At 40.6% G+C, this 11,412-nt stretch overlaps 1 non-coding gene across 1 annotated transcript; it reads left to right on the top strand.

Annotated features, from left to right (window-relative positions):
- The first annotated feature begins 1 nt into the window (after position 1).
- Positions 2-108, top strand: LOC126031534 (U6 spliceosomal RNA). The gene has a single exon (XR_007503369.1). It is a non-coding gene; the product is annotated as a U6 spliceosomal RNA (small nuclear RNA).
- Positions 109-11,412: the final 11,304 nt, after the last annotated feature.

Genomic DNA, 11,412 nt, shown 5'->3' with positions numbered 1-11,412 from the left:
TGTGCTCACTTCGGCAGCACATATACTAAAATTGGAACGATACAGAGAAGATTAGCATGGCCCCTGCGCAAGGATGACACGCAAATTCGTGAAGCGTTCCATATTTTTTTATTACTTGGGGGAAAAAAAAAAGAATTCACTGGGGTTTAAGGAAGGATTCTCTCCTGCAGGCACTTGTTAATGATACTATTCACCACAATCCACTTTACAGGCTTTGGCTTGTGGGGTTGTCAATATTTTTGGGTTTTTTTTGACCCCCCCCCCCACCTCTATAAATGGCAGCATCAGAATTAGCCAACAATGGTATTTAACTACAGTCCATCTTTGAGAGTACAAAGGTAGGGGTGGCCTATACTAAAGGTGCTCAGAGGTTATTCCTAACTCTGAGCTCAGGAATCACACCTGGTAGGTTGGGGGAGCCTATAGGGAGAGAGGGATAGAACTCAGGCCAGCCAAATGCAAAGCAAGTTGCAGTACTATCTCTTCAGCTCCATAGGTAATATAACCCCCCTCCACTCATATACATATAATAGAGCAGAATTTTCCTCTGTGAAGGCAGAAAAACCTAATGTGCTCATAGATATTTAGTACTATACTGAAAAGTATTTAATTTTAACTTCAAAAGGACAACATTCCCTGAGAACTTAAAGGGATTCCCCCCCCCCCTCCATTCTCCTTTGTACTTAACAATCCAATTAAAGAAAAATTTCCTCTTGGGAAAGGAATACTAATAAGATTCTCATTTTCATGGGCACAATTATGTTAATCTCATTAATGTTCTACAGCTGAATAGCAGCAGCCTTCTAATTGAGCCTGGAGAGTTACTACCTGCAACAGATCATTAACTCCCAAAGATGCCCATCTTATCCTACAGTTACATATCACGGTTTTGACATAGATCTAACAGACCACATTTATGATAGCTAATAATAATGAATTTATTAGTATACAATGGAATTAATATACAATAATAAATTATTAGTATACAATGGAAAAGGCCTGGATCTTTATATACTAGTCATTTTACTTGGAAATAAACTGTGGACTTTCAACTGAGGCAGGCAGGCAGGTAGATAGATGGCCCCTGTCAATGAGTTTCAGACAGAAAAAGCAAAATAGGATCTAAAGATACTGTATCTAGGGACTGGAGAGCACAGTATAAGGGCATTTGCCTTGCACGCGGCCAACACAGTATGAACCCTATTCAATTCCCAGCATCCTGTATGGTTCCCAGAGCTTGCCAAGGAGTGACTTCTGAGTGCAGAGACAGGAGTAACCCTGAGTGTCGCCGGGTGTGACCCAAAAACCAAATGATAATAATAATAATAATAATAATAATAATAAAGTCACTGTATCTAAATACACTTTCCAAAGACATAAGACAAAGACTTCCAAGGGCATCCCTTGAGAAATATAGGCGTTGAGGCCTGATAAGATTTGACATGGAGCCAGGCAGGCTCATGTCAGAGAAGACTGACTCCTTAGAAGAGTTCCTGCAGCAGATCCGTACTAAAAATAAGACCATCACCACAAGTTCAAAGTATTTTTCCCTTGGCAACATCCTAGCAATAGATTCTTATCTACATAGAAATCCCCAAGCAGGGAAAAATCTTACAAAAATAACTTTGCAAAAGCAAGCAGCCAGCTCTCCTCTTAGTTGGGATGTATAATTTTTAACTTTGTGAAGTTCTTTCTACCAGAGTATGCTGTGTTTTTAGTGCAATACTCTTCCTCTTTTAATAAGATTTCTTTGAATCCTCCCGAAACTTCTTTCTGGGAGGGTAGAGATCAGGAATTTTCTTTTTCATGCAAAAAGCAATCCCTCACCACTACCAGTAGAGCAAATGGACTTCAGCTGCTGTTTAATGAGGGGTTTGTGGGACCCTGGTATCTTTTATGAAAGTGCTCATGATTTTTGTCTGTCTTTACCCACTAGGTACTTTCTTAGAGAAACCAAGTTAGGCCAAGTTGGAGAAGTACTGTTAAAATTAGAACCTCTGATTTCCCACACTACCTACCAACAGCACAATCAATGGATTTCACTCAGATTTTTAGAAAAATATTTATGCTTGGTCATCTTGGGACACTGAAAATCTCTAATATTAATTTTGCTTTGTCTTCCAACATTCTTTTATTCTAAATTCTTGCCTTAGAATGACAGGGTCTGAGGAAGAAATTTTGTGTGATAAGTCAGGTCTTCTAAAAGCCATTTATTGTTATAAGGAAAAAGACATTATTTTGCTATTGATAAAGCAAGTAATAGTTTTAGATTCTTATTATCCTATGATTATGTCCTATTTGTATTATATATTATAATCTAGAAATGCTGCATGCACAACTTTTTTAGTGGTATAAAGAATTACCACTTAGTTGTCCTCTTGGCTCCTTATGGTGTAGGCCGAATGACTACCCTAACATATCCACATTCAGAGCCTATATTTTCCTTTATATGTTCTTTACATGAACATGACTGGGGGTCTTGACCATGACATATTATCCAAATGTGGCCAATACAAGGGTCCTTGTAAAACTGGCAAGAGGGAAGGAGCCAGATGATGGACATAGAAGTTATAGTAACATGAAATGCTGGAGACTCAAACAAGTTGGAAGATAATAGATTCTCCCTTCCAGCTCTTACAGGAGCACTGTCTTGTTGCTTTATTTTGTACTTCTGTTTTTTTGTTTTGTTTTGTTTTTTGTTGTTGTTGTTTTTTGGGCCACACCCAGTGACGCTCAGGGGTTACTCCTGGCTATGCGCTCAGAAGTTGCTCCTGGCTTGGGGGACCATATGGGACGCCGGGGGATCGAACCGTGGTCCGTCCAAGGCTAGCACAGGCAAGGCAGGCACCTTACCTCTTGCGCCACCGCCCGGCCCTTTATTTTGTACTTCTGAGTTATAGAAGTTGACATCCAAAGTTTGTGGCCATTTATTGCAGTGATAAAAAGTTAATGTACTTAAATCTCTAGCACAACTTGAAAACTTGATTAGCTTCAACATCTTACGGATGAGTAACTTCAACCTCAGGGTAGTTTTCCAAGATTTATTTTGATCCAAGAGTTGGCTACTTTGTGTAGTGACAAGGTCCTAATCAAGATGGCCTTGTTTCAAGGTTGCTCCATAGCTGGCTTTCATTCGGATGTGTTTGTCAGAAATTCTCACAAAGCTTTGAAAAGAAAGCCAGATGGACCAGGGAGCAGTTGCTGAAGCAAACACTTGTTGCCATGGTAGCCTAGAGCAAGTATAATCAGCTGATGAAAGTCGTGTTCTCACTTCTGAAGGTGCACTTTCTCCTATGCATGGGGGAGGCATCCTAATAAGGTAGGGAGGGACTGTGTGGGAAGAGAGTGAGCTGAAGAGACTGTGCTTTCATCCAAATTGGTGTCTGCAATATCCCTTATCATGCTATGATAGGCTGGAATTGTAACACAGATGCCAGGAGAGAGATATTTGAGGTCACATTTTTTGTATCTTTCTTATATACCAGTTTTTAGTAAAATACGCAGATCCATGTTTTCCCATTCACTTTGAAAATAGAGTCCTTTCCAAGGAATATTTGCTCTAACGCTCTTTACTTATAAGAAAATATAGCTCTCCAGATCCCATCCAGTTACTAGATATCTACCATGTGCTTTGTGCTATATGATCCTCATTTACTACTTGAACCTCACTCCTCCATGATGGAGGCACTGGCCACCTTATTACTCAAAAAATACCCGAGCTTGATACTGAAGTAACTAGCCCAAGGTCCTAGTTGGTTGCATTTAATACTTATCTGACTCCAGACTTGAATTCCATAATGCTAAAGCTAATTACAACACATGCAGTTTTCTTTTTCTTTTCCTTTTTTTGAGGGGGGGGGGACGGCACATCCAGTGGCACTCAAGGGTTACCATTGGTGGTGGAAGTTACAGAGTTTGGGAATGCAACTAGCAGCCTTTGAAATCCTCTCTAGAGTTGTGCATTTATTCCTTGCCCAGTTTTGATGCTATAAAACACTTTGTTTTATAGTATGCCTACAGCTCTAGAAGTGTTGAGCTAGGAGGTCAGAGTGATAGCACAGCAGGTAAGGTGCTGTTTGCCTTGCATGTGGCCTACCCAGGTTCGATCCCTGACATCCCTTGAGCCTGCCAGGGGGTAATTTTTGAGTTCAGAATCAAAAGGAGAATTGATGAAAATACAAGTGTTATTCTGAGACAGGGAATGTAAGTAGTGACCCATCAATTACTTTTTTATGGTGTTCACTACTATGCCAAGAAATCAGTCCATGGAGTTACATTGCTTTTGACTTGACTCTGGGAGGTGGGAAGCTACAGGGCAAGGGATCAGTCTGTGGAAGTTAGAACATGTGATGACTGACAGCGAGGTGTGTTCAGTCTTATCAAAGTCATATCCAGTCTTGATGATAGCAGGTTTTGCTGAATCAGTCCCTGGGCTCGAGTATTCACAGGCTACACTTGCAATTGCTCTTTCCCTAGATAAGCATCCCCTGTCAAGAGATTAGAGATCTAGCTAGCAACTCCTGCCCTGGACCTTTGATCCCACAATGCTTGATCCTTTGTGAATAAACATTACTAGAATACCTAGTATTCTACAGGACAGAGTGTAGGCTGCTGGGGTAAAGTGACAAGGGGTCTTTTATTATGTTTAACAGATAACATTTTGGAAAACCTCTAGGAAGCCTAAGGATGAGGAAAGGTTTGGAACTTTCAATCCTTGTGTCCACTCACCCCTCACTGCCAACTCAGATTTCTGGAAAGAGAAAAAAGGCTGGAGGGTTAAAATATTTCTGTTGCCAAGTCTGAACATTTAATCAGTCATAAAAGAAAATCTCCAATTTTAAACAGAAAAGGGGAGGGGGATTCAGAGAGCTTCTGGAATGGCAGCCATGTGGGGCCAAGGGAGCAAAGCATTCTGGGAGAGGGTCCTGGACTCTTCCCCATCCTTGCCTCCCCTCCCCCCTGTATCTGTTCCACTTGACTGTTCTTTATAACAAACCAGTAATCTGGCAAATTATAAGGTTCAGATCTCAGTAATGCTAAATCCCATCTGTAACTGGGAGCTTTGACTTTATGATTCAAGCCAATTGTAATATGATTACAATATAATTTGATTGGAGGGAGCCTGCATCACAGAATACAGACATACACTTCAATTACCAGTGAAAGGGAGGAAGAAGGCTAGCTGATAGAAAGAAGTGCTGTTGGAAACCCTCTGAAAGCTGCCCTTTGCAGAGAAGAGAAGCCTTATCCCACTGAGCAACATCTCCGTTGTCTTCACTGAAGAAGTCTACAGGTGGGATTCAATAAGGCAGCTCTCATTGGATCCAAATCAACCCAAACTCCACCTTAATAGAGGTGTTACCTGGATCACCTATAATTAATTCTCAGTTAGCCAGTGTCTCTCACACAGAGGTTTTTTCTTTCTTTCTTTTTTTTAATCTGATCTTGTTTTGTTTTTTTTTTTAATCAGGCTGCTAAGTCACCCTGTAAGTCCTGCCTTTGCAATCAGTGAGGTGCTGGCTGCTCAATGGCCACCATTTTATAAACCACAGTCATAACAATGTAAACTCATAAAATAATCTAATGTGACTTATACCTAGTGTAAGTCAGTGGTTTTCAACCATCAGTGCAGAGAGGACCAGACTATAGTTATAAAGTGCTGAAAACCATGAGCATTAGTCAATGTTTCTTGAGTTCTGTTCCTCTGGGTTTTTTAATCTGAGTTCTATTTTCCTGGGTTCTGTTTCTCTGGGTTCTGTTTTTCTGAGTTCTGTTTCTCTGGGTTCTCTTTCTCAGAGTTCCTCTGGCCCTCCCATCTATAGCCAGTCAGAAACTGCCTGTGTCACTAAGATCTGGCACTAACTCCAGGTAGATAAGTGTTAGAATTGAATTGAATGACTTCCACCTGGTGTTGAAGAATCCTTGGTATTCACACAAGGTTTCAGTGGGCCCTATTATCCTAAATTCCCATCTCTCCTCACTCCTTCCTTTCTTGTTCAAATACTGAATATTTTTTGAAGGCCTAACACTCCCCTAGGCAAAATATACTGATTAGGGTAAACAACCAAGGTAAACATGAATCCTTCTACACAGATTTAAAAAAAAAAAAAACAGTGAGCAGATGATATTTTTTTTCTGTGAGATTGAAGGGGAAATTGGGTTTTTGAAGAAAAAAAAGTTATAGTACATTAAACAATGTAGGATCTCGAGTTCATTCCAGACTAATATGGATCAGCCTTTTCACAGTCCTTGTGTGCAAGCCATTAACACTTAAAAAGATCAAATCAACTGATTCTTCCAATTCAATGCTCTCTAGTCTTAGTTGATCCAGACTCAGATTTCCTGGATATGAGCACACCCTGCTGACTCAGACGTTAAACACTTTCTTAAGATAACAAGCATTTTCAGTCCCTAAATCCTGTTTGTACACTTAAAGAAACTACAGTATCCTATAAACACAATTTTTACATGTACTAGAATTTTTCTTTAATTTATCTGACTCACTTTAATATTGTGGTCTGGAACAGAGCCTGCAATATTATCTAAGATGTGCCTGGATATGGTAATATCCAAAATAAAAGCTAGAATGTTTCTGTACTCAAAGCTCTGGTAGGGAAGAGTGTAGGAAGGTTGGATACAGGAAATGATCTAATTAAGAAAGGGTATAATTCCATAGTGGTATACTATTCTTCTATAAGAAAAGAACTATAAGAAAAGATCAGCCGATCCAGGACCAAAGGTGGTTGGTTCGAATCCCGGTGTCCCATATGGTCCCCCGTGCCTGCCAGGAGCTATTTCTGAGCAGACAGCCAGGAGTAACCCCTGAGCACTGCCAGGTGTGGCCCAAAAACAAAAAAAACAAAAAAAAAAAAGAAAAGAAAAGAACTTTTGTCTTTTACTACTATATAGATAGAACTGGAGGGGTTATGTTTAGTGAAAATTATTAGGAGAAAGACAAACACTGGATGATCTCATTGGTATGTGGTACAAAAATGCACAGACCATTCCCCATGAAAACAAGCCCTTCAAGTGTAACAACAGAATGGAAGAAGAGTGAAGGGATGCAGGTAGGGAGGGAGGAAGGGAGGGTAGTGCAGAAAGTGGTGTAATAATATTGTGTACATGAAGCCAGAAAATAACACTCTTACATTGCCTTAAAAAAAAATAATATGGGTTGGACCGATAGTAGAGGATAGAATATTTGCCTTACTCGTGACTTGAGTTCGGTTTCTGGCACCCCATATAGTCCTCTGAGCACCACCAACTGTGATTCCTGAGCACAGATCTAGGAGTAACTCCTGAATATTACTAGGTGTGGCCCAAAACCAACAACCAAGCAACAACATTAACGAAAAACTTAATGTAAGGAAATTTCTCAAGGGTATAATTGTTATAATGTTTTTAAGGCATATTTATAATTTAGAAATCACTCTAATTTCGGGGCTGGAGAGATAGCATGTTTGCCTTTCATGCAGGTCGGTGGTTCGAATCCCAGCATCCCCTGAGCCTGCCAGGAGCGATTTCTGAGCATAGAGCCAGAAGTAACCCCTGAGTGCTGCCAGGTGTGACCCAAAAACCAAAAAAAAAAAAAAAAGAAAAAAGAAAAAGAAAAAGAAATCACTCTAACTTCCTAAAGAATCAGAAGTTGAGGAGCCAGAGAGATAGCATGGAGGTAATGTGTTTGCCGGGTGTGACCCAAAAACCAGAAAGAAAAAAAATATCAGAAGTTGAAGAATATTCTCTTTCCCAACAGATTAAATCAAATCTTGAGAGATCGGGGTTTGCTTTCCCAACCAAGCCTCTCCCATAATATCAATAAGTGTCTGGAGTGTTCACAGACATTGCAGGATTTCAGAGGGATGAATTTGGGCTGCTTTATGAAAAATGGAAATAGTTGGAAAAGGAGATACGGGAAGGAGTCATGACACATCCTAGATTTCAACTTTTCTATCACACACCTGAAGTCTAATATTCAGCATATCAATACACACAAGACCCATATTGTATCTAAATTACAGTACTGTAAACTTCCTTTCCCTCCAGAAAAGCTAAGAATGCATTAGAATAATTCCTAATTGGCACAGCTTTTAACAATCACTTAGGCTGTGCATCTGTATACACATGTACACATTTGCAGTTGTTTATAAGAAGTGAGGATATGGGGCCGGGCGGTGACGCTAGAGGTAAGGTGCCCGCCTTGCCTGTGCTAGCCCCGGCGTCCCATATGGTCCCCCAAGCCAGGAGCAACTTCTGAGCGCATAGCCAGGAGTAACCCCTGAGCGTTATCGGGTGTGGCCAAAAAAAAAAAAAAGAAAAGAAGTGAGGATATGGGGCCTGGAGCAAGAGCTCAAAGGGTAGGGCATTTGCCTTGCATGTGGCCTACCTGGGTTCTATCTCTAGCATCCTATCTGTGTCTGCCAGGAGTAATTTCTGAGCACAGAGCCAGGAGTAACCCCTGAGGACCACATGTGTCCCCAAAACAAAAAAAAAGTTTTTTCTATTTTATAAATGCTTATTTAGCCCATTGGTCATGTATTTGGACTTTCATGTATTTAGAACAAACTGCGGTATAGGTTTAAAGTACAGATCTTTGGGCCCGGAGAGATAGCACAGCGGCATTTGCCTTGCAAGCAGCCGATCCAGGACCAAAGGTAGTTGGTTCGAATCCCGGTGTCCCATATGGTCCCCCGTGCCTGCCAGGAGCTATTTTTGAGCAGACAGCCAGGAGTAACCCCTGAGCACCGCTGGGTGTGGCCCCAAAACCAAAAAATAAATAAATAAATAAATAAATAAATAAATAAAATAAAGTACAGATCTTTTTATTTATTTCACCCAGAGATGCAATGAGCACCTATATACATGGAGCAGGAGGCTGGTATGTATGAAACATGAAGGTATAAAACACACTTGGTCTTAACCTGCCCAGAGCTGAGTCAGTGGACTAGTGGGGAAATAAAAGCAAGGACCAATCACAAGTCCCTCTGGCAAAAATATTTGTAAAAGGTCCTGTGCATTCAGAATCTAGCTGCAAGTTGTTTGCAATTTTTGGGAGACCTTTGGGCAAAGCATATATGTGTGTGTGTATATATATATGTGTATATATATACACATACAGAACAATAACGTTCAAATCCCAATTTCAATGTTTCAAATTAAAGAACGCTTCTTTAATTTTACTCCATTTCTCTAGCTCCACCTTTCCTCCAGCTCAAGGAAATACAACAAATTATAAGTGGAAGTTCCTTATTGAGCTGGAGAGATAGTAGGAGGGTACAGTGCTTGCGTGACATGCAACCAACCCAAGTTTAGTTCCTGGCACTCCTGAGCACAGCTGAATGTGGCCCCCAAACAATAATGATAGTGCTGTGGAGATAGATTAAAAACTTCTTTATTGTTAAAAGGCTGATAGGCTTTAGTGAGTTATTAACTTTTGGTTGGTAAAGGATCTAATAAAAGACATCTATGAAGCACAGATAGTTTGTGGTGAATTGTGTGGCAATAGATTCTTGTGTGATTCTTGTCTGAGACAGTAAACTCTAAGAAGGAAGGGACCTTCTTACTCTATTACTGCAATCTCAGAACCTAGTTGGACAGATATCAGATAATGGTAGACATTTAGTATATAGAAAGCAAGTCATGGGGAGAGTATTAGCTGTAAGTAGTAATAGTCTGTGTATTAGTTAAGAATCAGTTCTTGGGCCCGGAGAGATAGCACAACGGCGTTTGCCTTATAAGCAGCCGATCCAGGACTAAAGGTGGTTGGTTCGAATCCCGGTGTCCCATATGGTCCCCCGTGCCTGCCAGGAGCTATTTCTGAGCAGACAGCCAGAGTAACCCCTGAGTAACTCTGGGTGTGGCCCAAAAACCAAAAAAAAAAAAAAAAAACAAGATCAGTTCTTGTTCTTTAATAGAGGTGAAGCCACAGTTAGTGGCACTGTGACTAATTGCCATAGGCTGAGATTGAATGTTCCAGGATCAAATTTAGACCCTTAACTTACAATAGAAAGTAACAGACACCGGGGCCGGAGAGCTAGCATGAAGGTAAGGCGTCTGCCTTGCATGCAAAAGGACGGGGGTTCAAATCCCAGCATCCCATATGGTATAAAATAAATATATATAAACATATAAAATAAATATAAAATGTAAAATAAAATAGGGTTAAGGAATTAAGGGTTAAGGTGTGATCCCAAAACAAAAAAAGAAAATTAAACCTTTGAGATCTGTTTTATAAGCAATACTGGTAAAAGAGTATCTCTGTATAGATTTCATGTTTGAACCAAGTTACGGGGAACGTTGGACCAGATGCACCAACAATATCTTGTGGCATTGCTTCTCTTTTGCATAGGCACATTAAAATGGGAAAATAATACATATGCAAACAAATTCTTATCTAATAGAGATGGGAACACAAATTTGGTAATGTAATTAGGCCTTTTACCCTGAACATTGGCTTAATGATTTGGCTCAGGCCTCAGAAGAATGGGCATCGCCCACACACACCTGAACAATGGATACCATCTATGGAAACAACCACAATTGTCTATAACATTACCAGGATCCAAGCCTCTACCAAGGAAGATCTACCACCGCTTTGGCAGTGACTTACTCCAAAGAGTGCTCCCAACACCCAGACGACTCAGCAACAGTCTGCATGCAGGGCAGATCGCTCCGCATTTAATGGTATGCTGAAACTAGAGGATGCTCCACATCAGCCTGACATCGATGAAAGGAATGTACGAATCCAGAGCCTTTAAATATAAGAGTCTGATACCAACAACAGCTAAAGTGTGAAAAAGTTTCACTGGGACTATGGAGAATGACTCGGGTTGGACAGACTGGTATGCCTAGAACCCAGAGTCTGTCTTATGCCAATAAACTTTTGGGGTGAGGCCTTTTTGTAATCAGGTCAAGGATCTTTTTTCCATTTTCCCCATTTTTCTGGACCTATGCAAACAACGGCGATTGCCACTATCACACCTTTACTGTATTTTTTTACTCTTACCCTTTAAGGAAAAAAAATACAATTTACTGAACTTAAAAACAAATAACTGTAGTAGAATGCCTGTCTCGAATACAGGCAGGGAATGGGAAGGGGGGAGGGATAATGTTACACTGGTGAAGGGGGGTGTTCTGTGATCATGTTACTTAAATAAAATATATATTAAAAAAAGAAAGTAGCAGGCACTTTTGTCTTCCTAGCAAACATTTTCCTGATATTCCATTGCTTCCTTCCCTATGTGACACTAATGGCACTGACCTACCCACTCCCACTGTGTTTCTTGAAAATAGCCAGGTCCATGGGGCCAAAGTGGTGGCGCAACAGTAGGGCATTTGCCTTGCATGCGCCTAACCTAGGAAGGATCAAAGTTCAATCCCTCAGAGTCTCATATGGCCCCCCGAGCCAGGAGCGAT

This window comes from Suncus etruscus, chromosome 15 (assembly GCF_024139225.1).
Source record: "Suncus etruscus isolate mSunEtr1 chromosome 15, mSunEtr1.pri.cur, whole genome shotgun sequence".
Lineage (NCBI taxonomy): Eukaryota > Metazoa > Chordata > Mammalia > Eulipotyphla > Soricidae > Suncus > Suncus etruscus.
Note: the sequence above shows the minus strand (reverse complement) of the source record. Positions and strands in the feature narration are given on the sequence as shown.